The following is a 27,116-nucleotide window of genomic DNA, read 5'->3' on the forward strand; positions in this document are numbered from 1 at the left end:
TTAAAGATTAACTAGATACAACCTTAAATTGGTTGTTTGAATTTGATATCATTGTTATCATTGGTGTGATAACCTAGCACTGGGGTCATTGGTGTGATAACCTAACACTGGGGTCATTGGTGTGATAACCTAGCATTGGGGGGTCATCAGTGTGATAACCTAGCGATGGGGTCATTGGTGTGATAACCTAGCACTGGGGTCATCTGTGTGATAACCTAGCACTGGGATAGGTGTGATAACCTAGCACTGGGGTCATCGTTGTGATAACCTAGCACTGGGGTCATCGTTGTGATAACCTAGCACTGGGGTCATTGGTGTGATAACCTAGCACTGGGGTCATCGTTGTGATAACCTAGCACTGGGGTCATTGGTGTGATAACCTAGCACTGGGGTCATCGGTGTGATAACCTAGCACTGGGGTCATCGTTGTGATAACCTAGCACTGGGGTCATTGGTGTGATAACCTAGCACTGGGGTCATCGTTGTGATAACCTAGCACTGGGGTCATCGTTGTGATAACCTAGCACTGGGGTCATCGTTGTGATAACCTAGCACTGGGGTCATCGTTGTGATAACCTAGCACTGGGGTCATTGGTGTGATAACCTGGCACTGGGGTCATTGGTGTGATAACCTGGCACTGGGGTCATTGGTGTGATAACCTAGCGATGGGGGTCACGAGTATTAGTGTTATCTTAGCAAACATTGATAGGTACACTAGGACTTATAATCCCCAAAAAATGCCCTCAATCGCCGGGTGGAATACGTCATGTTATGCCGCGCACATCAAGGACTTACAAGGACTTACAGAGCCGGACTTGAGCCTCGTTATGTACTCTCACATCCGATGATTTTGGTTACATAAAGAATTGCAAAAAGTCACCTGGGGGGTAGCCTGTGACGTCTCGTAACAGGTTATCCTGACTACCCGCTCCCAGTACGCTGGTGAGAAGCGCCAGTTCCGGGTGGGCGTACGTCTGGTCGAGGGTGCTGTGGGCGGGGCACGTGAGGTCGACGGGGCATGTGGGCATGGTTGGGGGGGCGGGGCATGTGGGCATGGTTGGGGGGGGCGGGGCAACGACTACTGGACACACCGACATGCTCAGCTGCTCGCTGCTAACCCCTAGAGATGTCCTCGGAGCAATATATTAAAAAAACAAACAGCACATCCGGAAAGGCAGGAGGAGGAGGAGGACGGAGCCGCGTGGCGGTCTTACTCGAAAGCCACAGCGACGTCCTTGAAGGTGGAATCCGCCAGCAAGACGGCAGGTAGCACCGCTGTCCCAGCTACCTTAATGTAGTCCACCCGGAACTACTGCCGTCTCCTGTACCGCCAGCACCAGGCAACGCGACCTTGGGCCAGCCGACACCCCTCCCAACCTCCCGGGTTCATCCTAAACTAATTGTTTTTTTTTAGAAGTTGTGGTGAAGGTGGGGGTAGCGGGTCGGGCGCCTACACCCAGGATGATGATGTTGGTGCAGTGTGTGTGTGTGTATGAGAGAGAGAGAGAGAGAGAGAGAGAGAGAGAGAGAGAGAGAGAGAGAGAGAGAGAGAGAGAGAGAGAGAGAGAGAGAGAGAGTGGGTGACCGAGCGAGCGCAGCCTCTGCACCCAACTGGTTGCTGGGAGTGGAGTGACGTAGCATCCTAGCAACCCGCTGCCCCGCACACCACACCAGTCATCACCATACTTACGACTACTTACTTTTCAGCCTCGTCACTATCCACTACTCAGCAAGTGGAACAGCCTCCCTGGGATGCCCACAGCAATGTCATTCATCCGTCGTATCGCAGGCGCGGCTCCTCCTTCCTCCCAACACAGCCTCTCACTCCCTCACCTCTGCTCATTTTATTGCATCACTCTAGAACAATTCTCACCTTCACATTCGTTCCCTCTACGCTTATTATCTCACCACCGTGGCATTCTAACGTCTTACCTCAGTCCCCCCCCTCACTCCTTGTTGTGTCCCAACCCCCCACGCCACCCTTCTTACGACTCACTGTGTGGTAATGTCAAGTTCACACACCCGTTGGCTTTACGTAAGGGTCCGTCTTGTCTTCACCTTCCTTACAGGTACCTGTAACTGGATTGTTTATTTACGGCAGACCTTGGTGGGTAGAGGTGTGGGGTGGCGTCTTGCCGGGGGGGGGGGGCGGGGTGTTAGCGGATTGAGGTGTGTGGTGACGTTTTGTGGGTGTTGATAGACAGGTGAAATCCAACTGTGGAGCCCCGACTCGCAGTCCAATTATATCCCAATATCTCAATGATATCTTTTTAGCCTTCTTATATGCATGAGTAAATGTATTTTTATTACACTATTATGTCTTCTCTTGGAGGCCGATTATCCTCAGTCAAGTGACGACTTTGCGTCACACTAACGATTTCGTCGAATTCTGTATTTCTGTAATCTTCACAATTATTTGGCGGATTCGTTCGGGTTCATGGTGCAAGAGCTGCCAAGGAGAGCATGTACGTATTGCACGACCTACATATGCACGATGACGCTTCTCTTATATCTGTCTGTGCATTCACGCTTACCACTCATATATTAACCTGCATCACTTGCTTTACGATACACGTCTGTGAGGAATCTACCAGATTTACTAGCCACCAGAACATGGAATAAAGGTGCCTCCTACACTTTTCTCGAAAGTGAACCTCAAGCCTGAGCCTTCTTGTAGCCTCGTAGCCTTTCCAATGTATTTACGTCGTAAACACATACAAATATGTCGTCGACATATCTACAATAAATTCTAGGGTTCCGCCCATCTATGTGCAGGATGGACGACTGAACATGTTACATAAATACCTGGACGAACAAGACCCTTAGTGGGACCCCACTGAAACAACACCATCAACCTGCAGATATGTTTGACTAACTCTAGAACAAACAAAATCCATGAACACATTACTGCGTCTCTCCTGTGAGTCCGTGAGTGCCGGGCACAGCGTCCGGGTGGCACTCTGGCCAATGTTGGTTTACACTGTACTTAAACAGTACGGCACCATTGTTTGGTTGACTGTGAGGCGTGGTGAGAATTACCAATCTACTATTTTCACTTACATGCAAAACGTCAAGCTAAGTATTCTCTTAACTTGTTTACATTAAATGTGAATGTTGGTACAAGTTGTACCAAACACTCTTCGATATTAATCTTCCTAAGAATATTATTGAAATATGTGTAACCTTTTTCTTTATATAAACAAAATAGTTTTACTAGAAAATGTATGACTGGTGTTGGCAAATATTGGTAGCGTGTAAGTGGTGGATGGCGTGCTCTCTCGGCCCCAGGTATTTGCACGCTCGTCTTACACGTGTCGGATAAATGGAGCCTACCTACTTTTGAGAAAATATGAATGGACTTCGTGACGCGTGAATCCCTCTGGTTGCTTGTTGCATCACAAGTCTACAAAACAAAGTCTCATTTTCTCCCGCTGGTCCAATGACTTAAACTGGTTGGTATAGCGACGGCCTCGCTTGGTGCAAGTCAGCGTTCGATTCCCCAACGGTTCGAGTAGTTGGACACCATTCCTACTCTCTGTCCTATTCTATCCCAGGTCCTAGTCTTCAGATGCCTTCCAAATGGTATATTGTCGTACTGGCTTACCTAACCACAGTCAACACAGAGATAATATACAACTCCTCACAGAAATCCAACATATAGGAAAAGAAGCCCATAATCTAGGGCTGTCAATCACCCTAAATTGGATACCAAGTCTCATTGGCATAGATGGTAATGAAAAGGCAGACTCACTAGCAAAAACTGCCACTGCTCTACCTGTTGTACAGGTTCAAATACCTCCAAGTTTTTCACAGATTAAGGAGCAAATCAAGAAGAAAATACTCCCATCTATCAAAAGTCGTCACAGAGCCAAAGTAGCGGAAGGAAGATCCACTGCGATATGGTACGAATAAGCCACTGAGCACTACTCTTTCAAGCCTGACAAAAAGATATCCAGAGACATTGCAGTAGCCATACACGGACCCAGACTTGGTTACAAGTGCTGCTGGGAGGTAATAAACCCAATAGTTAAAGAGTGTCATATCTGTGGAACAGAAGCAGAGGCGCCACTGTTGCACTACTTACTGGAATGTGAAGCTACTGAAACCCTGCGCATCAAACTCAACATTAATCCAACGACAACAGCTGCATTAGATGGACATTCTACAGCCAATACAATGATTAGAAAAACCGTTGAAGAATGGGACTCACTAGTGAACATTCTGCACCTACATCCGCCATCAAGATAATGTTATTAAAACACGACTAAAACAGAAGCGAAAAAGAAACAGGGAAAAAGGAGGAAACCCCACCTCCATTTAAAACTTTGACCCAAATATCACAGTAACATGATTATAAGAACATAAGAACATAAGAACAAAGGTAACTGCAGAAGGCCTATTGGCCCATTCGAGGCAGCTCCTATTCTATAACCACCCAATCCCACTCATATACTTGTCCAATCCGCGCTTGAAACAATCGAGGGACCCCACCTCCACCACGTTACGCGGCAATTGGTTCCACAAATCAACAACCCTGTTACTGAACCCGTATTTACCCAAGTCTTTCCTAAATCTAAACTTATCCAATTTATACCCATTGTTTCGTGTTCTGTCCTGTGTTGATACTTTTAATACCCTATTAATATCCCCCTTGTTATGTCCATTCACCCACTTGTAAACCTCTATCATGTCGCCCCTAACTCTTCGCCTTTCCAGTGAATGCAACTTAAGCTTTGTTAATCTTTCTTCATATGAAAGATTTCTAATTTGGGGAATTAACTTAGTCATCCTACGCTGGACACGTTCAAGTGAATTTATATCCATTCTATAATATGGCGACCAAAACTGAACTGCATAATCTAAATGGGGCCTAACTAGAGCAAGATATAGCTTGAGAACCACACCAGGTGTCTTGTTACTAACGCTGCGATTAATAAATCCAAGTGTCCGATTTGCCTTATTACGAACATTTATGCATTGATCCTTTTGTTTTAAATTCTTACTAATCTTAACTCCCAGATCCCTTTCGCAATCCGACTTCGCAATCACAACACCATCTAGCTCGTATCTTGTAACTCTATCATCATTACCTAACCTCAGAACTTTACATTTATCAGCATTAAACTGCATCTGCCAATCCTTTGACCATTTCAAAACCCTATCTAGATCAACTTGAAGTGATAGTGAGTCCTCCTCCGAATTAATTTCCCTACCGATTTTCGTATCATCGGCAAATTTGCAAATGTTGCTACTCAAACCTGAATCTAAATCATTTATATATATTATAAACAGAGGTCCCAGGACAGAGCCTTGAGGCACTCCACTTACAACATTTTCCCACTCTGACTTGATTCCATTTATACTAACTCTGTTTCCTTTGGTATAGCCATGCCCTAATCCAGCTTAATATAGCACCCCCAATACCATGAGACTCTATCTTTTTAATCAGTCTTTCATGTGGCACTGTATCAAAAGCTTAGCTAAAGTCAAGGTATACAACATCGCAATCCTTACCACTATCAACTGCCTCAACAATGCTAGAATAAAAAGATAACAAATTTGTTAAACATGAACGGCCATTTATAAAACCATGTTGAGACTCAATTATTAATTTATGTTTTTCAATTTATTTTTATTATCACGAATAACCGAACTCAATTACCGGCTCACCATAGCCCGTGCTACATGGACATTTCGTTCTGAGTAGCTAAACCTAAAACAACAACAACAACAACAACCTAACCACATGGCCTGGTCGGTAGAGCGACGGCATTGCTTCATGCAAGGGTCGTCGTGGATTCGATCTCCGAGGGTCTTAACCCGCCAAACACACACCGAAACTACGACGTTGGTACAACGTTCGACCAAGTTTTAACACCTCCTAACCAGTTATAACAACCAATATAGCAAGTTGTAACAACGTTCTAACACGTCATAGACACGTTAAGCCAAGATGTAACAACTTTATTACAAGTTGTAACAAGCGGAAAATAGAGACAGTTTCGGTTTGTGTTTCCAGGGAAGTGATTGGGCACCCCAAGAGCTACATAGCCATGCTGGCTTGGTGCTTTCACCCCCCTGATAACCACCTAAGCTTTCCTGCCGCTGGCGGAGGGAACCTAACCAGGGCGGTTAACACGCGAGAGACAGTGTTCAGGGTCGTCGTAAAACGGAATATTGGGCAGTAATATGGGCGCCCGGCGTGCCTTCTCCCGCCTCTTTTTGCTCCCTTGTTGCCAGCAATCAGCCGATCCTCATTGTTTTGTAATTTATGGAGGCAGTGTGTAATTTATGTAGCAGGTGTATAATTTGTGGAACAGGTGTGTAATTTATGTGGCAGGTGTATCATTTGTGGAACGGGTGTGTGATTTATGTGGCAGGTGTATCATTTGTGGAACGGGTGTGTGATTTATGTGACAGGTGTATCATTTGTGGAACAGGTGTGTGATTTATGTGGCAGGTGTATCATTTGTGGAACGGGTGTGTGATTTATGTGGCAGGTGTATCATTTGTGGAACGGGTGTGTGATTTGTGTGACAGGTGTATCATTTGTGGAACAGGTGTGTGATTTATGTGACAGGTGTATCATTTGTGGAACGGGTGTGTGATTTATGTGACAGGTGTATCATTTGTGGAACAGGTGTGTGATTTATGTGGCAGGTGTATCATTTGTGGAACGGGTGTGTGATTTATGTGGCAGGTGTATCATTTGTGGAACGGGTGTGTGATTTGTGTGACAGGTGTATCATTTGTGGAACGGGTGTGTGATTTATGTGGCAGGTGTATCATTTGTGGAACGGGTGTGTGATTTATGTGGCAGGTGTATCATTTGTGGAACGGGTGTGTGATTTGTGTGACAGGTGTATCATTTGTGGAACAGGTGTGTAATTTATGTAGCAGGTGTGTAGTATATGTAGCCAAGGGGGAGGGTAAAATATGTGGAACCAGCTTGTACATTATGTAACTAGTGGATAATGTTGGTAGTTATCATGAGTTATGTACTTGGACCTTTATTGTACTTGTACTTATGTACTTGGACCTTTATTGTACTTGTACTTATGTACTTGGCCCTTTATTGTACTTGCACTTATGTACTTGGACCTTTATTGTACTTGTACTTATGTACTTGGCCCTTTATTGTACTTGGACCTTTATTGTACTTGTACTTATGTACTTGGACCTTTATTGTACTTGTACTTATGTACTGGGACCTTTATTGATGACGTAAATAAGTTACCTAGACCCATAGGACGCCAAAGAGGTACGGTAGTTACTAATTTATGTAGCTAATGCATAATTTAGTTAGCCACTACATGCTGTATGCAACTAGTTAATATCTTAAATAGATAGTACGACGTTAATGATGCAAGGGCGTAGTTTGGTTGCTGGTATGGCATTTATGTAGGTGATGCGTCATGCATGTAGGAAATGCGTCACGTATGTAGGTAATGCGTTATTTATGTAAGTGGTGCGTCAAAATTATTTTAAGAGTGAAGTAGGGAAAGGCCCCCCGGAGAGGCAGCTGGTGAGAGTGATACATTGAGGGAATGTTAAGAGTAAAATGTGAGGAATTCGAAGCATTATATCAGACCAATAATGGGTACAAAATGGAACCGTGTTTACTGGGGCTGAGTAGTGGCAAGTTTTGTGACTATTGGTAGATGAGTACACACACACACACACACTGTTACCACTCGCAAACAGAGTGGTAGACGGTTGGAACAAGTTAGGTGAGAAGGTGGTGGAGGCCAAGACCGTCAGTAGTTTCAAAGCTTTATATGACAAAGAGTGCTGGGAAGACGGGACACCACGAGCGTTGCTCTCATCTTGTAACTACACTTAGGTAATTATACACACACACACACACACACACACACACACACACACACACACACACACACACACACACACACACACACACACACACACACACACACTTCTCCTAGAAACACGCAGCTGTGAGTCCAGCCTTGAGCTATGAGAACACCCAATAGGCCTTGCTTGGTCTCCGCCAACAATGTCCAAGGTCTCTCTTGATATGCTCTTTCCGCGGCCCCGTCTTGCGGATGAATGAATAATGTATGCTTTATCAGGTTTTGTGTGTCCCGCTAAGACCGCCCACCCATCCCCTCGTCCGTACTCCTTTTTGTCATGCCAAGTAATTTTAGTCAACCAACGCACGTCGGAATATTTATCCTGCAGTTCGCGAGAATTCTCAATAAATCTGGCAATTCAGAGGCTGGCAATTGAGAGCGGAGTGGCCAGGAGAATGGGACCCGGGAGCTTTTCTGGGAATGGGAGCAATTTTCAGCTATCTGTCTTCCCTGGTGTTGAGCAGGTCTCATTGGTGGCTGGGTCCTGTCAGGTGTTGGTGCTTAACGTGACCACAGCGCATCCGGCGGCGACACTCGCACCTGGGCTCTTGTCAACTGATCATTTTTTGTGTGTATACATTTTGCGTCGAAGGGCCAGTTTATTGGGCAGCGTCACTCATCGTGTGAGTGAGCATGCTGCCATTGGGTAGCGTCACTCATCCTTTGAGTGAACATGCTGCCATTGGGTAGCGTCACTCATCCTGTGAGTGAGCATGCCGTCATTGGGCAGCGTCACTCATCCTGTGAGTGAACATACTTCCATAGCAACAAGTATATTTTCCCTCTTCAGCAGGAAGAAAGTCCGCTGGGTTGTTCATCTTCTCACAAGAGTGAAAGCCTTGGCACTGTGATAATTAATGACAGATGATTGTTATGATATAGAATGAACGCTTGAAGGTCGCGGGGAATGTTAAGAGAAACGACCCATATCCTGGAGTGGTCATAATCCTCCACACACACTTGACACGCTGGACTGGAGACGGGAACCTTCAACGCCAACACGGTAATGATCCACCATATCTGCCGTATACCTGAGAGTGGGTTATCTTGAGGTTATCTTGAGATGATTTCGGGGCTTTTTAGTGTCCCCGCGGCCCGGTCCTCGACCAGGCCTCCACCCCCAGGAAGCAGCCCGTGACAGCTGACTAACACCCAGGTACCTATTTTACTGCTAGGTAACAGGGGCATAGGGTGAAAGAAACTCTGCCCATTGTTTCTCGCCGGCGCCTGGGATCGAACCCAGGACCACAGGATCACAAGCCCAGCGTGCTGTCCGCTCGGCCGACCGGCTGGGTTCTGAGAGTTCTACTCCCTACTTGATAATCCAGTTCTACTGGATTGTCTTGTGATAACTTGGTCCAAAAGGCTGTTGCTTGGAGTGGCTCGCAGGCCCACATTTCCGCTACAGCCTGGTTGGTCCAGCATTTCCTATTTGACTTTGTCCAATTTTTTCTTGCGCATGTCCACTTTTGTTCCGGCAGTATTTTATATTTTTTTGTGAGAGAATTTGGAATAGCCGTGGAGCTCTGATGTTCGTATTGTGTTCCATGATTGTGCTTTAGCACCTTTACGCTTCGCTGGCTCTATTCTGCATTTCCTAACATATCGTTTAATCCAGTATGTTATGATGTTACCGCCAAAATTTGGAACCTGGCCTTCCAGTGTTCCATGTATGTGATATTGAATACCTCTCTCTTCTCCTTGTAGAGAGTACATTTTCAGAGCTTTCAGACGTTCCCAATAATTTAGGCGCTTTAACGTGTCTATGTATGCCCGTATATGTTCTCTATTTCTCTTTTCAGAACCAACCACTTAGGCTAGACGGTAGAGCGACGGTCTCGCTTCGTGCAGGTCGGCGTTCAATCCCCGACCGTCTTAAGTGGTTGGGCACCATTCCTGCCCCCCCCCCCCCCGTCCCATCCCAAATCCTTATGCTGATCCCTTCCAAGTTCTATATAGTCATAATGGCTTAGCGCTTTCCCCTGATAGTTCAATTGAATTATCTTTTCAGAAATTTCTCCTGCTTTGTAAGGGAAAGTGTGTACCGAGCGGGAAAGGCAGGAAGGCACAAGTGATTTAAAGAGTAAGAGCATTTTGATGTAATCCCGGAGTTGATGGTTCTCATATCCTTATAATCCACCCAATAATTTTCCTGGCTGGTGCTATATATGATTTGTTATGTTTACTAAACGTTAGTTCATCTGACATTATTGTTAGCAAATGCTTTTCTTGTTGTTTTCCTTCTATGAGTAGATGTGATTGTGTCGTGTCTTGCTTTTCCTCCAAGTTCTTCATTATTATCATATCTAAGTGTCTGGAATTTATCACTGTTAAACATCATGTTATATTCTGTTTTACCATCAAAGACTTTATTGATTTCGGCTTGTTGTTTGTCAACCTCTTATACAGAAGTAATTTTTATCCTGATTTTTTTGTATCGTCTACAAAGGATTTTATTTTTCTTCTAATGCTTCCGTGATTTTGTCATAGTGGTTGAGTAATTTTGAAAGGCGGTTTTATATTTTGTTGTTATATATTTCTGTTGGAGATTTTATGTTTTGATTTTGCATATGGGAAAAAGTATTTTGATTTTTTTCTAATCTCTTATATGGCTTTCTTTTTCCATTTTCAATTCTTCAGTCTGTTAGCTTCTGCAGTATTTCTTGTATCTCCTTGTTTAAATTACACTTTCTTTGTGGTGATAGTCATGGTTGCTTAAGTATTTCAGTTATTCTCTTCACTCTTCTGCAGTGTCGTCTGCGTTCTCTGTCTGGGTTGGTCCTCTTATTCTTATATTACTCACACGAACATTTAAAGCACTTTTTGCACGCTTCGCCAATCAATTGTTCGTTCGATTCCTTGCGTGAGAGTGTTTTATTTAAGACAGTTTTCCGCTCGATGTTTGCTTGTTCTTTGATTATTTTCCCAGTCTTTATTATTATTAAAATTTAATTTACTGAGCAGCCTTCCTGCTTATTAATTTTTTTGACATATTACGTGTATTAATGTTGGTTAAATTGATAGGAGTTTGTACTGTAAATCTCAAGTATTTGAAATTGTAATGTCGCCGATTATTTCTTTATTGTTAGTGAAGATCAGATCAAGAGTATTTTGGTTCTTTTGAAGAGTATTTTCTTCAAAAGTATTTTCGTTTTTGCTCTGTTATCTGTCGGATAAGCGACTTCGCTTCATGCAGGTCGGCGTTCAATCCCCGACCGTCCAAATGGTTGGGTACCATTCCTTCCCACCGTCCCATCCCAAATCCTTATCCTGACCCTTTCCCAGTGCTATATAGTCGTAATGGCTTGGCGCTTTCCCTTGATAGTTCCCATCCCTTCTGACCTGTGACTGGCTATTAACTTATTGACTTCCTGTTGTAATGTTATTATTTGTTATCCTCCATATTAAACTGGTCAACATTTAAGCCTCCAAGGAAGATAATCTAGGGTACTGGGGTTTCTAGGTTATCAAGGTAATTCTCTAATTTGTGAATCCCTCAACTGTTGCATTTGTCGGTTTCTATATTGGAATAATAACGAGGTCTATTGTCTACTTGGTTTCCTAGTACCTCTTCCACCTCATTTCTAGAGTTCAGAAGCTCTGTGCATACCAGTTCCTCTTTAATATATAAGCTAGCTTCTCCATTTAACCTGTTTACTCTATCACATCTATATTAATTATATTCTTAAATCCAGATTTTACTATGCATCAAATTTCTTGTAAGCGCAAGCAAATCCACGCCAGTGAGAGAGAGACAGAGACAGAGACAGAGACAGAGAGACATACGGACGGACGGACGGATAGAGACACAGTCGTTGGTGTCGTACTAAAGTCCTATTCAGTCACCTCTCCTTCAATCGAACTAACATCATAAGTTTGCCCCGAAGGGCAAGTTTATTGGGCAGCGCATTCAGCCTTTGAATATTCCGCCAAAGGGGTCAGTATTGAGCTGGGCCAGCAGCCATCCTGAGTGAACCATAAGAGAAAGACACCCCGCTGGAGAGTTCATCCCGTGACTTACCCACTCAAGTACCAAGACGGAGCTGGGACTTGAGTGCCTGAAGGACACGGGTTCTTAGAAAAGGGGAATAACAAATAGCAACCATTAGATTTACGTTATATCCACTTTTTTAAACTGCTTTGTGGCGCAGCTTAAGAATCGGAGCAGATCGCTGATCTTGAGTTTCAAGGTATCTTAATGACATAGAATTATCAACCAACTCGGCTTGGGTGGAAGAGTCATAGCTCTCAATCCGTGGTTTTTCTCTATTTGCGTTTTGAAAGACGTTATTCGTAATGACAGTGTTTGCTGCGCCAGTCCTGCCATTAGTAGCATTAGCAGATCCAACAGTGTAGATATGATCTAATTTATTCCCTGACTCTTTATTAATTGTCGTAAGATATTTTTGTTTCATTTCTTGTGGCAATATGTTGGATTTCTTTGTTTCCTCTTTTATTTTCACCTTACATGGTTCATCCTGCCAAGGAGGTATCATCCCTACAGACCTGAGCTCACGGGCTTGCTCAAGTAGGCGCAGTTCTTCCAAAGTAGCAAAGTGAGAAGTGTTTCCACTTTGTGCTATTCCTGTTTCCTCCTATGATTAGCACAGCGTAGTGAAAGTTCTCCGGCAATCTTAATGGCAAGCTGAGCAGTCAGTTCCTTAAACCTGTTTTAATACTCCAAGAATGATTTCCATGGCTTCTTATTGAATGCTGTCAAGCCTTTTCATATTGCTCGAGGAGAATGTGCGTAAGACTTGTGCGGCACTGTCTGTGACGGAGCGTACATAAGCTCCGTACATATGCATAAGCTGCACACATCATTTTAAGCTGAGCAATAGGAGCCCCGTCACCACACCAGCCCATGACTGAGGGGGCTCCGCGACACAGTTTTTGCACGTCCCTTGAGTCGATCGCGCTCTTCTTTCCTTTGTGAGAGCCCATAGTGATCCCAAGGGACCGATCGTGGCCATCCACCAAGAGACTGATAGTGACCATCCTCCAAGGGACCGATAGTGACCATCCTCCAAGGGACCGATAGTGACCATCCTCCAAGGGACCGATAGTGACCATCCTCCAAGGGACTGATAGTGACCATCCTCCAAGGGACCGATAGTGACCATCCTCCAAGGGACTGATAGTGACCATCCTCCAAAATATGTGATGAGAGTTTGCTTTCGCTTTGTGGACAGAGTGAAATTGAGTTCAGTATTTTCTTCCGAGGAGTTGAAGGGAATGTTTTGTCTTTCTTAAAGTAGGGACATTAATCGTGACACCACTTGCATATTCTTGTGGAAAAATCGCTATTAGTGGCAACGACGATAAGGATGTTTGTTACGGCCACAATGGGTCGCATCCGGGTTCTTTTCTGGTGGTACTAAAGTTCTGGTATCCGGCCCCAAGTTAGTAGTGGCTTTCAAGGAGTGAGCTCGGTAATGCAAGTAAAACACACTGGGGGAGGTGCATTGAATACTACACTTCATTAATTATTAATATATTCATATATAATCCCTTTCCCATCACCTCATATATAATCCTAGAAGAAGTATTACTACACTTAATATGTACACAAGTGTCTCTCTCATAGGACACTAAGCGCTATTCAATGCTCAATCGATGCAGTCTTGTCAGCTACCGTGTTTCCTCAACACAGTACCGTCGTCAACCAGTGCTGGGAAGCACCACCGAGTCTACCCTGGCCACGGGCCAGCCAAAACACAGTCTCACTAGGTGCTCTTCGTGCACGCCCACAATCACTCTCCAGCCTGGTGCTGGCAGAGAACATCAGCCTCGCGCTGCTGGGCCTCTTCACGTACAAATACAAGAGTAGCAAACCCCTGGCAGGAGCTTCTTGCAACTAGCTAGTTACACTCCTCCGTAGCACCTTAACTGTCAGTTGTCTCTTCCGTTAGTCAGTCCCGGGTACACCGAATTCCGTCACTGCCCCGTCGGAATGGATGTTTTCCTTCACTTCACAGGCAGACAGTAGAACACTTCACAGTTTTACTCCGGCGGCGGCTCACTGTTTCCGTAAAGCAGAATGGAGTAGAGAGACCTTGGCTGCCCTGGGTAGACTGACTGTTCTCGTACCACAGCAGCCCTACGTCGCCTCTGTGGATACAGATACGTCATCAGTACACTGGTCAGTACATGGGACACTAGGAAACATCACTTACGTACTCTGACATAGACATACAACTCCTATGGCGCTGCAGATTATCAGTGTTCTACGAAGCACAGATTATCAGTGTTCTACGAAGCACAGATTATCAGTGTTCTACGAAGCACAGATTATCAGTGTTCTACGTAGCACAGATTATCAGTGTTGTACGAAGCACAGATTATCAGTGTTCTACGAAGCACAGATTATCAGTGTTCTACGTAGCTCAGATTATCATTTAGTGTTCTACGTAGCTCAGATTATCATTTAGTGTTCTACGTAGCTCAGATTATCATTTAGTGTTCTACGTAGCTCAGATTATCATTTAGTGTTCTACGTAGCTGAGATTATGCAGGTGGCGTCGGAGTGTCGTTCAGACTCCTTCCCTTCCCGCACTTATTTGTTTTATGTATAACAAAAAGCGACGACCGTTACTATTTTTTGTTTTAGTTCCGCCTCCAACTGCCCATATTCCGTTGTGTTTACTGGCGGCACGCGGCCCTAAACCCAGAGGTGTCTCCGGGCGGTGGATAGGGTGCGTCCTTGTAGGGTTTGTCAACATTGGGTTGCCATTTTTAGGGTCGTGTTTCCAGTGTTTGCCTTCAAGAGCCCTTCGTTGGGCCTTCCGTGGTAGGGTTTGCTTGCGTGGGGGCTACTCACTCTTGGGATGTTTTCCTTTGTTGGGTTGTTCTTCGTTGGGTTGTCTTTGGGTTGTTCTTCGTTGGGTTGTTCTTCGTTGGGTTGTCCTTCGTTGGGTTGTCTTTGGGTTGTTCTTCGTTTGTTGTTCTTCGTTGGGTTGACCTTCGCAGGTCACGCCTCATAAGTTTAATCAATATAGTTGGCTGGATTTGTGAGTTTACATTAATGCGTTGAGTTTACCTCAATGTTTCCCATAATGTGTTGTTGGTTTACCTTAATATGTTGTGATTTATAATGAAGTGGTGAGTTTACTTTAATATGCAGAATTTATTTAATCCATTTAAAGTTAACCGAAAAACACATTGAAACTGAAATTGAAATAAGTTTATTGAAGTAAAATACACACAAAGGGATGAGGTAGCTCAAGCTATTCTCACCCCGTTCAGTACATGGTGTTAATACATACATAGACACACATCACAAGCAATAAACATATGACCAAACATTCTGAGAGATAAACATCTACATTTCCTCCTTTACACAAGTAGGAAAACACATTGTACGGTAAACAGCCTTACCAGCGCCTCCACACAATGTAACGACTGTAGACCCATGGGGACGATCCCTGCTGGAGTCGTGGAGTAGTTGGGGGTAGCTGAGATGGGTGGTGATGAAGTGCTACAAGAGTGTACTCACTTAGTTCTACTTGCGGGGGTTGAGCTCTGGCTCTTTGGTCCCGCCTCTCAACTGTCAATCAACTGGTGTACAGATTCCTGAGCCTACTGGGCTCTATCATATCTACATTTGAAACTGTGTATGGAATCAGCCTTCACCACATCACTGCCTGATGCATTCTACCTGTTAACTACTCTGACAGTGAAAAAGCTCTTTCTAACGTCCCTGTGGCTCATGTGGGTACTCAGTTTCCACCTGTGTCCCCTTGTTCGTGTACCACCCGTGTTAAACAGTTTATCTTTATCTACCCTGTCAATTCCCCTGAGAATTTTGTAGGTAGTGATCATGTCTCCCCTTACTCTTTTTGTCTTCCAGTGTCGTGAGGTGCATTCCACGCAGCCTGTCCTTGTAACTCATGCCTCTTAGTTCTGGGATTAGCACAGTGGCATACCTCTGAAATTTTTCAAACTTCGCCTTGTGCTTGACAAGATACGGGTTCCATGCTGGAGCCGCATACTCCAGGATTAGTCTTACATATGTGGTATACAAGGTTCTGAATGATTCCTTACACAGGTTCCTGAAGGCAGTTCTGATGTTAGCCAGCCTCGCATATGCCGCAGATGTTATTATTTTGATGTGGGCTTCAGGAGACTGGTTTGGTGTGATATCAACTCCTAGATCTTTCTATCTGTCCGTTTCATTAAGTACTTCATCTTCTGTATCCTGTGTCTGGCCTCCTGTTTCCACTGCCTAGTTTCATTACCTTACATTTACTCGAGTTGAACTTTAGTAGCCATTTGTTGGACCATTCATTCAGTCTGTTTAGGTTATCTTATAGCCCCATACTATCTTCCTCCGTCTTAATCCTCCTCATAATTTTTGCATCATCAGCAATCAATGAGAGGAATGATTCAATACCATCTGAAAGATCATTTACATATATAAGAAACAGTATGGGTCCAAGGACTGAACCCTGCAGGACTCCACTGGTGACGTCTCGCCAGTCCGAGACCTCGCCCCTCACAGTGACTCGCTGTCTTCTGTTACTTAGGTACTCCCTTATCCAATGGAGTACCTTCCCTTCACTCCTGCCTGCATCTCCAGCTTTCGCATTAGTCTCTGATGTGGTACTGTGTCAAAGGCTTTCTGGCAGTTCAAAAATATACAGTCTGCCCACCCCCTCTCTTTCCTGCCTGATTCTTGTTGCCTGATCGTAGAATTTCTGAATAGCCTCCTGATCGTAGCCAACCTCCTTCAGTGTGGTGGGCAAGAAGTGAGGGGTGTGGAGGGTGTGTATGGGAAACTGTGTCGAGCAGTGGCGTCGTGTGCCTGGCAACTGCCCCAGGAGGCGGAGGCTTCTCACCCCGCGCCCACCGGTTCTTGGGGGATCTTACTGCAGCAAAAGAATCCAGGTGAGGTGATACGGACGCCTGAGTGGAGGGCAGACTGTGGGCCTGTGCCCTCGTCATGCAGGGATGGCAGTGTGGGCGGGTGTGGGAGGCGTGGCGAGTCCCGCCCACTGATCTCCTGCTCCTATACTTGTGCATCAAGATGAAACCCAAGTGTCGCCGTGGCAGTGTTGGCTGGTGACCATGGCAGGCTCTCCTGGGGCTCATCTCCGGCTCTCCGTCACCTCACTTCTTCTGCCCACCTCATAGTCTCTGTCACCTGATGTTCTACCCACGTAGCCTGTCACCTGATGTTCTACCCACGTAGCCTGTCACCTGATGTTCTACCCACGTAGCCTGTCACCTGATGTTCTACCCACGTAGCCTGTCACCTGATGTTCTACCCACGTAGCCTGTCACCTGATGTTCTACCCCACGTAGCCTGTCACCTGACGCGTTCTACCCGTAGCCTCCTTCACCTGACGTGTTCTACCCACGTAGCGCCCATCACCTGACGAAATGCGCATTTGACCTGCTTTGTTTTGTTGGTGTGCACATCCTGGTGGCTGCTGCTAAACACTTCGGGAATCCCTAGGTCCGGGTTCCTCAGAGCAGCAGTGCATCAGGAGCGAGGGGGGCGCCAAGTGGTAGGTGCCCCGACGCTGACTGCGGTCACCTGCGTCGCCCGCCTGCTGACGGAGGTACGGGCGGGAGAGGTGACTGAGGGGCAACTATGCAGGCTGGCGACGCCACCCTGGCCCACACCTGCACCTTCTGTAGCCTGCCCTCGCCTCCCTCCACCCGAAGATTCCCGCCCACTGTCTCGGGTCTACCCCGCTGCCTTCCCGGTTTACTGGTATACTCACCCGCAAGACACACTCGACATGCATTCCCAGAGTTTTATGATTAATTAAAGTGTCGTGTTTTTATTGTTGGTGTGATCATGCATACATTACGGGGGGAGATCCGTGAGGGCGGCGCCGCGGGGGAGGGCACCGCCGCCGCTCTCTGTCCTGCTCCTTGCTGCTCTTCCTGTGGACGGTGTCGCAGCCTCCTGCCACAGCATCACACACTGCGCCACCATCACCACCCACCGATACTCCACACATCCGGGATGATGGACCACCCCGTTGCGCGCGCACACCACCAACACCACCAGCAACAACAGCAGCAGCAGGAGCAGCAACAGCAGGAACACCAAGAGCAGCAGCAGCAGCAGGAACAGCAGCACCAGCAGCAGCAGCACCAGCAGCAGCAGGAGCAGCAGCAGCAGCAATATCTCCCGTACCCACAGTACAATCCACAAGTGATGGCCGCCGCAGCCTCCAGCTCCGCTTGCACCTGTCCTCGCTGTCGAAGGCTGCACCAGGTAGGCAGAGTGAGTGCTCCCACAGGAAGCATGATAAATATAGCATGTGTGTGTGTGTGTGTCCGGGGGCGGGGCGCTTCATCCCGCCCCTCACCCTCTCCCGTAGACTGGACAATGACATGACACTTCTCTACTGGATGCCTCACCTCTCTGTCCGGTGCCACGCACTGCCCCGTGCGCACGCGCGTGTGTGTTGTGTATGGGGGTGTCGGGACGTGCCGTAATGGGTGTGAGAGTAAGATGACAACATGGAAAGTGGGAATGTTTTCCCTTCTAGTGATCCCTGGCCCGAGGGGCGATGCAGGCGCTTAAGAGTGCTGATGAAGGAGGTTCGTGCCAGCAGTGATATACAGTCTCAGACATGTATACTACCTGCCTTACGCCAGGAGTTGTGAGGACTCATTATGAGAGCTGAGAGCCCTAAACCAGAATGACTGTAGCACATGGACAACATACAATGACTGGCAACTGGGATATGAGGATATAAACACTAGGAACTAGGGTATGAGCATAGAATGACTAGAACCGGAGGTATGAGGATAGAATAAATGAAGTGTACCCCATCAACCACTGTTACCAACTGGGGTCGATCTCCGACCCTGCCAGCCAAGATGCGAGGTCACTGCCATCCGGACCTCGTCACGTAGCTGGCGAGCACGTTAGAGGGGTAGTAAACAACAGGTCCTCTTGAATACTACGTCGCATTTTGACGTATAAATCTTGAATACTACATCGCATTTTGATGTATTAATCCCCCAACGCCCCAAAATATGATGGACTAAAAATCACAGCGGCTCTGCAAACTTGACAAGACTGTCACGTTTACTGTTCGTGGGTCCTCGGTTAGGCTAGGTTCGGGCACTTGATTTAGTACATCATTTTTAGGACGTTGTGAGAACTCGAGAGGACGGGCTGGTCCGCTTACTGATGTCCGCCTACATAGTACAAAAGAGGGATACATTCGAAACAGTAAACACGATACTAATGGCAACATTAATTATACATGATTAATAATTGTATTAAGTACATACAATTTGCTTTACAAATTATGTGAATTATACATTTATACAATAATGAAATTGTGTTACATTTGAATTATGTTAATAATACAACAGGTGTGGTGGTGCTGGATGGTTCTGTTGTGAGTGGTGGTGGTGTTGTGATGTTGTGAGTGGTTGTGTGGCTGTGTAGTGAGTGGTGGTGTGGCTGTGTAGTGAGTGGTGGTGTGGCTGTGTAGTGAGTGGTGTTGTAGCTGTGTAGTGAGTGGTGGTGTAGCTGTGTAGTGAGTGGTAGTGTGGTTGTGTAGTGAGTGGTGGTGTAGCTGTGTAGTGAGTGGTGGTGTGGCTGTGTAGTGAGTGGTGGTGTGGCTGTGTAGTGAGTGGTGGTGTGGCTGTGTAGTGAGTGGTGGTGTAGCGGTGTAGTGAGTGGTGTGGCTGTGTAGTGAGTGGTGGTGTGGCTGTGTAGTGAGTGGTGTTGTAGCTGTGTAGTGAGTGGTGGTGTAGCTGTGTAGTGAGTGGTAGTGTGGTTGTGTAGTGAGTGGTGGTGTGGCTGTGTAGTGAGTGGTGGTGTGGCTGTGTAGTGAGTGGTGGTGTAGCTGTGTAGTGAGTGGTGGTGTGGCTGTGTAGTGAGTGGTAGTGTGGCTGTGTAGTGAGTGGTGGTGTAGCTGTGTAGTGAGTGGTGGTGTGGCTGTGTAGTGAGTGATGTTGTGATGTTGTGAGTGGTGGTGTAGCTGTGTAGTGAGTGGTGGTGTAGCTGTGTAGTGAGTGGTAGTGTAGCTGTGTAGTGAGTGGTGGTGTAGCTGTGTAGTGAGTGGTGTTGTAGCTGTGTAGTGAGTAGTAGTGTAGCTGTGTAGTGAGTGGTGGTGTGGTTGTGTAGTGAGTGGTATAGTGTGGTTGTGTACTGAGTGGTGTTGTAGCTGTGTAGTGAGTGGTATAGTGTGGTTGTGTACTGAGTGGTGTTGTAGCTGTGTAGTGAGTGGTATAGTGTGGTTGTGTAGTGAGTGGTATAGTGTAGCTGTGTAGTGAGTGGTATAGTGTGGTTGTGTAGTGAGTGGTGGTGTGGAGGTGATATGACAGCAGCAGGAGCGTGTTGGGCTGTGTATATATAGCCTTGCTATATAACCCACATTACCTTTGGTCCCTTCAAAGAAATGTTGGCGTTTCCGCGTGACTCCGTTAACAGGAACTGAAAGACCTTTACCAGCAGTAGGAGCCTTGATGAAGGCTGCAGGATGTCCGCCCAGACACCTGTGGGCGGGAGAACCACGACACAACACACACACACTCGTGTGGCTGGTCAGTGTAGCCACGCTCTCAAACTCCTGTCACAGTGATAACTGTGCTTAAGTCTGTATTGCTGAAATGCTGCAAGGGTGGCACTTGGGGCAGTGCCAAGGGTGGCACTTGGGGCAGTGCCAAGGGTGGCACCTGGGGAAGTGCCAAGGGTGGCACCTGGGGCAGTGCCAAGGGTGGCACTTGGCAGTGCCAAGGGTGGCACTTGGGGCAGTGCCAAGGGTGGCACTTGGGGCAGTGCCAAGGGTGGCACTTGGGGCAGTGCCAAGGGTGGCACTTGGGGCAGTGCCAAGGGTGGCACTTGGGGCAGTGCCAAGGGTGGCACTTGGGGCAGTGCCAAGGGTGGCACAAGGGTGGCAGTGCCAAGGGTGGCACTCGGGGCAGTGCCAAGGGTGGCACTCGGGGCAGTGCCAAGGGTGGCACTCGGGGCAGTGCCAAGGGTGGCACTTGGGGCAGTGCCAAGGGTGGCACTCGGGGCAGTGCCAAGGGTGGCACTCGGGGCAGTGCCAAGGGTGGCACTCGGGGCAGTGCCAAGGGTGGCACTCGGGGCAGTGCCAAGGGTGGCACTCGGGGCAGTGCCAAGGGTGGCACTCGGGGCAGTGCCAAGGGTGGCACTCGGGGCAGTGCCAAGGGTGGCACTCGGGGCAGTGCCAAGGGTGGCACTCGGGGCAGTGCCAAGGGTGGCACTCGGGGCAGTGCCAAGGGTGGCACTCGGGGCAGTGCCAAGGGTGGCACTCGGGGCAGTGCCAAGGGTGGCACTCGGGGCAGTGCCAAGGGTGGCACCTGGGGCAGTGCCAAGGGTGGCGCCTGGGGCAGTGCCAAGGGTGGCGCTTGGGGCAGTGCCAAGGGTGGCGCTTGGGGCAGTGCCAAGGGTGGCGCTTGGGGCAGTGCCAAGGGTGGCGCTTGGGGCAGTGCCAAGGGTGGCGCTTGGGGCAGTGCCAAGGGTGGCGCCTGGGGCAGTGCCAAGGGTGGCGCCTGGGGCAGTGCCAAGGGTGGCGCCTGGGGCAGTGCCAAGGGTGGCGCCTGGGGCAGTGCCAAGGGTGGCACCTGGGGCAGTGCCAAGGGTGGCACCTGGGGCAGTGCCAAGGGTGGCACTTGGGGCAGTGCCAAGGGTGGCACTTGGGGCAGTGTCAAGGGTGGCACTTGGGGCAGTGTCAAGGGTGGCACTTGGGGCAGTGCCAAGGGTGGCACTTGGGGCAGTGCCAAGGGTGGCAGTGACAAGGGCAGTGCTGCGTGTTTAACATGCCTATTTTCGCGAGCATTTTCCCCTATTCACCGCCCATGTGAGGCCTGGTGACCGAGGCTCCTTGCAGCAACCCGCGTAGCCCTCTCCAGCACCCAACTGGCACGATACCTCCTGTAGAAACATCTTAAGTTCCCTCTTGAAGACTTCATCCTTTGTTCCAGTGATATTTCTTATGCTGCTCTCGCAGTGTTCTCTGATTGTGCTTATTGCTCAACACTTTTCAGTGGGGCTATTCTACACTTGCCTACTTATTTCGCTCCAATTAAGTGCAATTTTACTGAACAGATAAGGAACCTGACCTAAAAAGTATTTTCCATATTTATGAGTAATTACTCTCGTCCTGTTCCATTAAGTATAGTATAAGTGCGTTGAGTAATATAAATGCTTAATTATGTCTTCTCGGGTAGGTTATTTCTCCTGTTTTGAAGGGGAATGTGAGCTCAGAACAATATTCCAGACGGGAGAGCATCAGTCCTCTCAAGACTACCATCGTTGGCGTGGCACCTCCACCTTGGAAGGTTCTCATTATCCACCCCTGTCATTTTCCTGAATGTTGCCGTGTTGGATTTATTGTGCTTTCTGAACGCTTGGTGGCTGTATTCCCGTTGGCTGTATCCTGTAGCCATTTTAAATTCTTTATTGCTTTCGTTCCGAAGTGTTGGGGACTTCGGAACGGACATTTATGACAGTACCAGGGTCATAACTGTTATTGGCGGGCCAGTGTCAGAGGTGGAAGTGACAGTGGTGGGGAAGTGCCAGGGGTGATACTATCTTATGGAGGTTTCAGGCGTTACTGGCCTCGTGGCCCAATTTATGCTTAGGCCTCCCGGGTGACCGCTTTCAGTCCAACCCGTTCTCGCAAATTTAATAAGTCAATATTGACTTATTAAATATGTGCATAGGTGACATACTTAACACAATAGATACCCTTAAAAAGATTCATAGAAAACACCGACCTTACCTAACCTACTTAGTATGTTAAGATAAGCATCTTATTGCTTCGTAATTACAATTATTACCTAACCTATAATAGGTATAGGTTAAGTAATAATTGTAATTACGAAGCAATAAGATGCTTATCTTAAGATACTAACAAGGTTAGGTAAGGTCGGTGTTTTCTATGAATCTTTTTAAGGGTATCTATTATGTTTAGTATATCACCTATGCACGTAGTTAATAAGTCAATATTGACTTTACGAATTTGCGAGAACGGGTTGTTCAGTCATACTGTTGGTACTTGCAGCTCGCAGTCCGACTTGGGCAGCAAAGACTTTTTTCATCTAATACTATTTGTATGCTTTGATGAAGTGTTTATATTTGAGTGTTAAGGACAGTTGCCTGTGTGCATACGGAGATGTGTCTTAGCGCACATATATTGCACTTAAATTATGAATGTGATCATGACCAAACGTCGTCGTCTCTTCATCCTCTGGTGTGTGGTCTGGTCATCGTATCTTCAGCCACGTTATTGGCACTCATCGTCTGCACGTGAATCTCTTATGCTTGCATTATAAATAATACAATATAAGGGATTTATTTAATGGATTCGAGCAGTAAATTTCCTCTGCACATTTTTCAAATAGGAAAGTTGGCAGGTGTTAAATACAGCAGTTAATGCTCATGTTATGTCACTTGTAGTTGTGGCATCTACTCTATTGTCTTTATGGTAGACAGTACTACTCCAGGGTCTCTTGCTCTCCTCCTCCAGTAAACAGCTCCAGTTCCTTCTCTAGCGAAGGGGGTGAGCAATTGTCTTCTTTGAACATCACACTGTCTTGTGGAGTCCGCTGGAAGATTGTGTTTACACGAGTGTGGAGGATTGTGGGGTCCACTGGAAGATTGTGTTTACACGAGTGTGAATGGTTGTGGGGTCCGCTGGAAGATTGTGTTTACATGAACATAGATACCTGGTTGATACCTGGTTGATGGGGTTCTGGGAGTTCTTCTACTCCCCAAGCCCGGCCCGAGGCCAGGCTTGACTTGTGAGAGTTTGGTCCACCAGGCTGTTGCTTGGAGTGGCCCGCAGGCCCACATACCCACCACAGCCCGGTTGGTCCGGCACTCCTTGGAGGAAACAATCTAGTTTCCTCTTGAAAATGGATGGTTGTGGGGTCCGCTGGAAGATTGTGTTTACATGAACATGGATGGTTGTGTGGTCTTTATGATTGCTACTCTCGTAAGCATTATAGTTATGTCTGGGAAGGACGATTCAGCGCTATAATTTGTGTCTCGGTGTCAGATATGAGAACGAGAAAGTATTGGAACAGGTGCACTGTCCTTGGGGACGGCTCTTCACAACGCGGGAGCCTCGAGCTTAATCTCTCCTCTTCCAGTTATTCTCTTCGTGTGCTCTTTTATGTGTCTTTCGCGAAGACTTGTAATATTAGCTGGTCTATTGTTGTGGGTGCATCCGAGGCCCGCATAGTGGTCCAGCAAGTGCGAGAGACAGGTGCGTCCTGCTCTGAGCACGTGTGGTGTTGAACACGTGTGGTGTTGAGCAGGTGTGGTGTTGAGCAGGTGTGGTGTTGAGCAGGTGTGATGTTAAGCAGGTGTGGTGTTAGTGATATCCGACTGTTTCTCTGTAATTGTTTTTGTGCCCCCCCTTTTTTAGCACAGCTGTTTCATCTGTTTTTATAGTTTCTTGGATATCAGTAATATCTAGGCTCTGTCTCCGTGTATTTTTATTATTTTTAATTGTTGGTGAATATACAATTCCACGAGTGTTGGTTTGTGGCGGAGAGCATGGGCGTGCTGTCTATGGTTACTTCATAGTCCCGTGAGGTTAGGGTGACAGCTGAAGTGTGAGTCGTGGTTGGTGTCACGCTCGCCAAGAATTTATGCAGGTTGCCAATCTTTAGTGCGTTTGGTGGCTCACTGAGCTTCAGTTCTGTGTCCTCAGTGTATCGTTCATTTCTTTATTAACATTAACTGTTCCATCGTCCTTCGTTTACTGCGGATGTGCTGCATATGGTGATTGTGATAACTAATTTTTTTTATTATCAGCGCTTGACCATCACAGTTTGGAGTGTGAAGCAGATCAGTAATATGGTGAGTGTAAACTTACATGTAGACTCCACCCTCTAACCTTTTTTTTACCCGATCACATCTGAACAACTGTTCTCTGGTGTCCATATTTCATTGTCACAGTATTTCTTAAATAATACGAGCTTTCTTGAAGGTTGCAAACACTGCATTTGTCTCGGAGAGAAGGCCAGCTATACAATTTATTTGACTAATTCTGCGCACTTTGAGACCTTGTATGTTCACAAAATTACGAATTATTATATAGTATTACATTTTGTGCGGCCTTTTATGTTGTTAGGAAGTGTACGTGTGGTGCGAGAGCCATTGTGGTTCTATCCAACATTTCTCCAGGATAGTGGCTAGTCTTGGCAGGTCTTGCTATTCTCCTCTGCCTCTCGCTAAACACCATTTTGGTCAGGTGAGGTTATATCGTCAGTCACTTGGTTGCTTCATGGGGTTGGACACTCTTTAGCTCCTTTGGTACAGACCTCGAGGGGAAGGGGTTGTGCCATTGCATTGTTTCGCATTTAGTGACCTGCCACACAGCCATGTGTGGACTCATTTAGTGACCTACCACACAGCCATGTGTGGACTCATTTAGTGACCTACCACACAGCCTTGTGTGGACTCATTTAGTGACCTACCACACAGCCTTGTGTGGACTCATTTAGTGACCTACCACACAGCCTTGTGTGGACTCATTTAGTGACCTACCACACAGCCTTGTGTGGACTCATTTAGTGACCTACCACACAGCCTTGTGTGGACTCATTTAGTGACCTACCACACAGCCTTGTGTGGACTCATTTAGTGACCTACCACACAGCCTTGTGTGGACTCATTTAGTGACCTGCCACACAGCCTTGTATGGACTCATTTAGTGACCTGCCACACAGCCATGTATGGACTCATTTAGTGACCTGCCACACAGCCTTGTGTGGACTCATTTAGTGACCTACCACACAGCCTTGTATGGACTCATTTAGTGACCTGCCACACAGCCTTGCGTGGACTCAGTTGCAAAGTTCTAGGGAGGCATTTGTCTGTGTGGAGAAGCGTGTGCCATTTATTTGGGTGTTGTTGACATGTTGTGTTAATCTTTGATAATTGTCCAGATTCAGACACTTTTAGGCATAGTGTTGGCACCCCTGATGTTGTTTGGCTTTGGTTTGTTGGGATCCTTGTTTAGTGTTTGTAGTTCACTTGCCGGTAATTGATGCTGGAGTTGCAGTATGTGTGTTCCCTGGAAACACAAACCGTAACTGACCCTATTTTCCGCTTGTTACAACTTGTAATAAAGTTGTTACATCTTGGCTTAACGTGTTTATGGCGTATTAGAACGTTGTTACAACTTGCTATATTGGTTGTTATAACTGGTTAGGAGGTGTTAAAACTTGCTCGAACGTTGTACCAACGTCGTAGTTTCGATGTGTGTTTGGCGGGTTGTTGAATTGCTGTGTTTGTTTTAAGTGTCGCTTTGTGTTCCTTGTCATTATTATCTTTTATCATTATACATGTTCGTATAGTTCGTATACAATTATAATTTCTTGTTTATATGTATATGTAATACCTCTGCGCCTGAAGTTGTCATCATCTGATGTCTTTCAGATATTCCGTTATTATTAGTCAAATGAGATTGCTATCTCTGATCCAGAAAACTGTTGTGTTTTACCAGTCGTGGTTGTTTGTTATCATAGTGTTGTCAGACTAATGTGTGTTGCGTGTACGACAAGGGAACACAGATGACAACTTACTAAACTGTGATGATTTATTGTTGGTCTTGCACATCGGTCAAAGCTTACTTGTTTTTAATATTTCCTGGTTTGCTTGTTTGCTTGGTCTTGGTTTGCTTGGTTTACCAAGTTAGCCAGGGTAACTTAGTGTGAAAGTTAGCCAGGAGCAGTATACCTCGGGGAATATTTTGGAAGACCTATCCATGTACTGTTTAATTAGAGTAAACTAACGTGTTTCGTGTGTGTGTGTGTGTGTGTGTGTGTGTGCTTTATTAAAGGAGTTAGGTATTGATGGCACTCTGAGGTGTGGCTCACTATTTAACGTGCGTTGAAGTTTCCGTGGAGTTAAAGTCTGGAGGCACGTACTGCGATGTACCTTCGGGATCCCAATGCCACTTGACAGTTACACGACAGTATTTTTGTAAGTAGCCAACCATTAAAGAATTGTGGGTGAGGAAGCACTTTGTCCAACATGTGTGGTGTGAGGGGGGGGGGGTGCCTGGGGACTCTTGTTATCAGTACCGGGATCTTGCACTCTGTCATTGTGCTCCTCTGCGATTGCAATAATCATTAATAATTCACAATTTGTTTTACAAATGGTGGAAATATTTGATGATTAAGAGGAGTAAGGAGCTGCAGCAGCAGCAGCTCCCTCCAACAGCTGGTCACAGCATCCACAGCTGCACGTCTCTTAAGGTTGCTCTGGCATTGGGGGG

General features: G+C 46.6%; 1 protein-coding gene across 26 annotated transcripts in view; it reads left to right on the plus strand.

The window, feature by feature from the left end:
• The window catches only part of cnc (NFE2 like bZIP transcription factor cap-n-collar), a 649,104-nt gene that overhangs the window by 352,755 nt on the left and 269,233 nt on the right, over window positions 1-27,116 (plus strand). The window lies entirely within an intron of this gene.

Source organism: Procambarus clarkii, chromosome 83 (genome assembly GCF_040958095.1).
Source record: "Procambarus clarkii isolate CNS0578487 chromosome 83, FALCON_Pclarkii_2.0, whole genome shotgun sequence".
In the NCBI taxonomy this organism is placed as follows: Eukaryota; Metazoa; Arthropoda; class Malacostraca; order Decapoda; family Cambaridae; genus Procambarus; species Procambarus clarkii.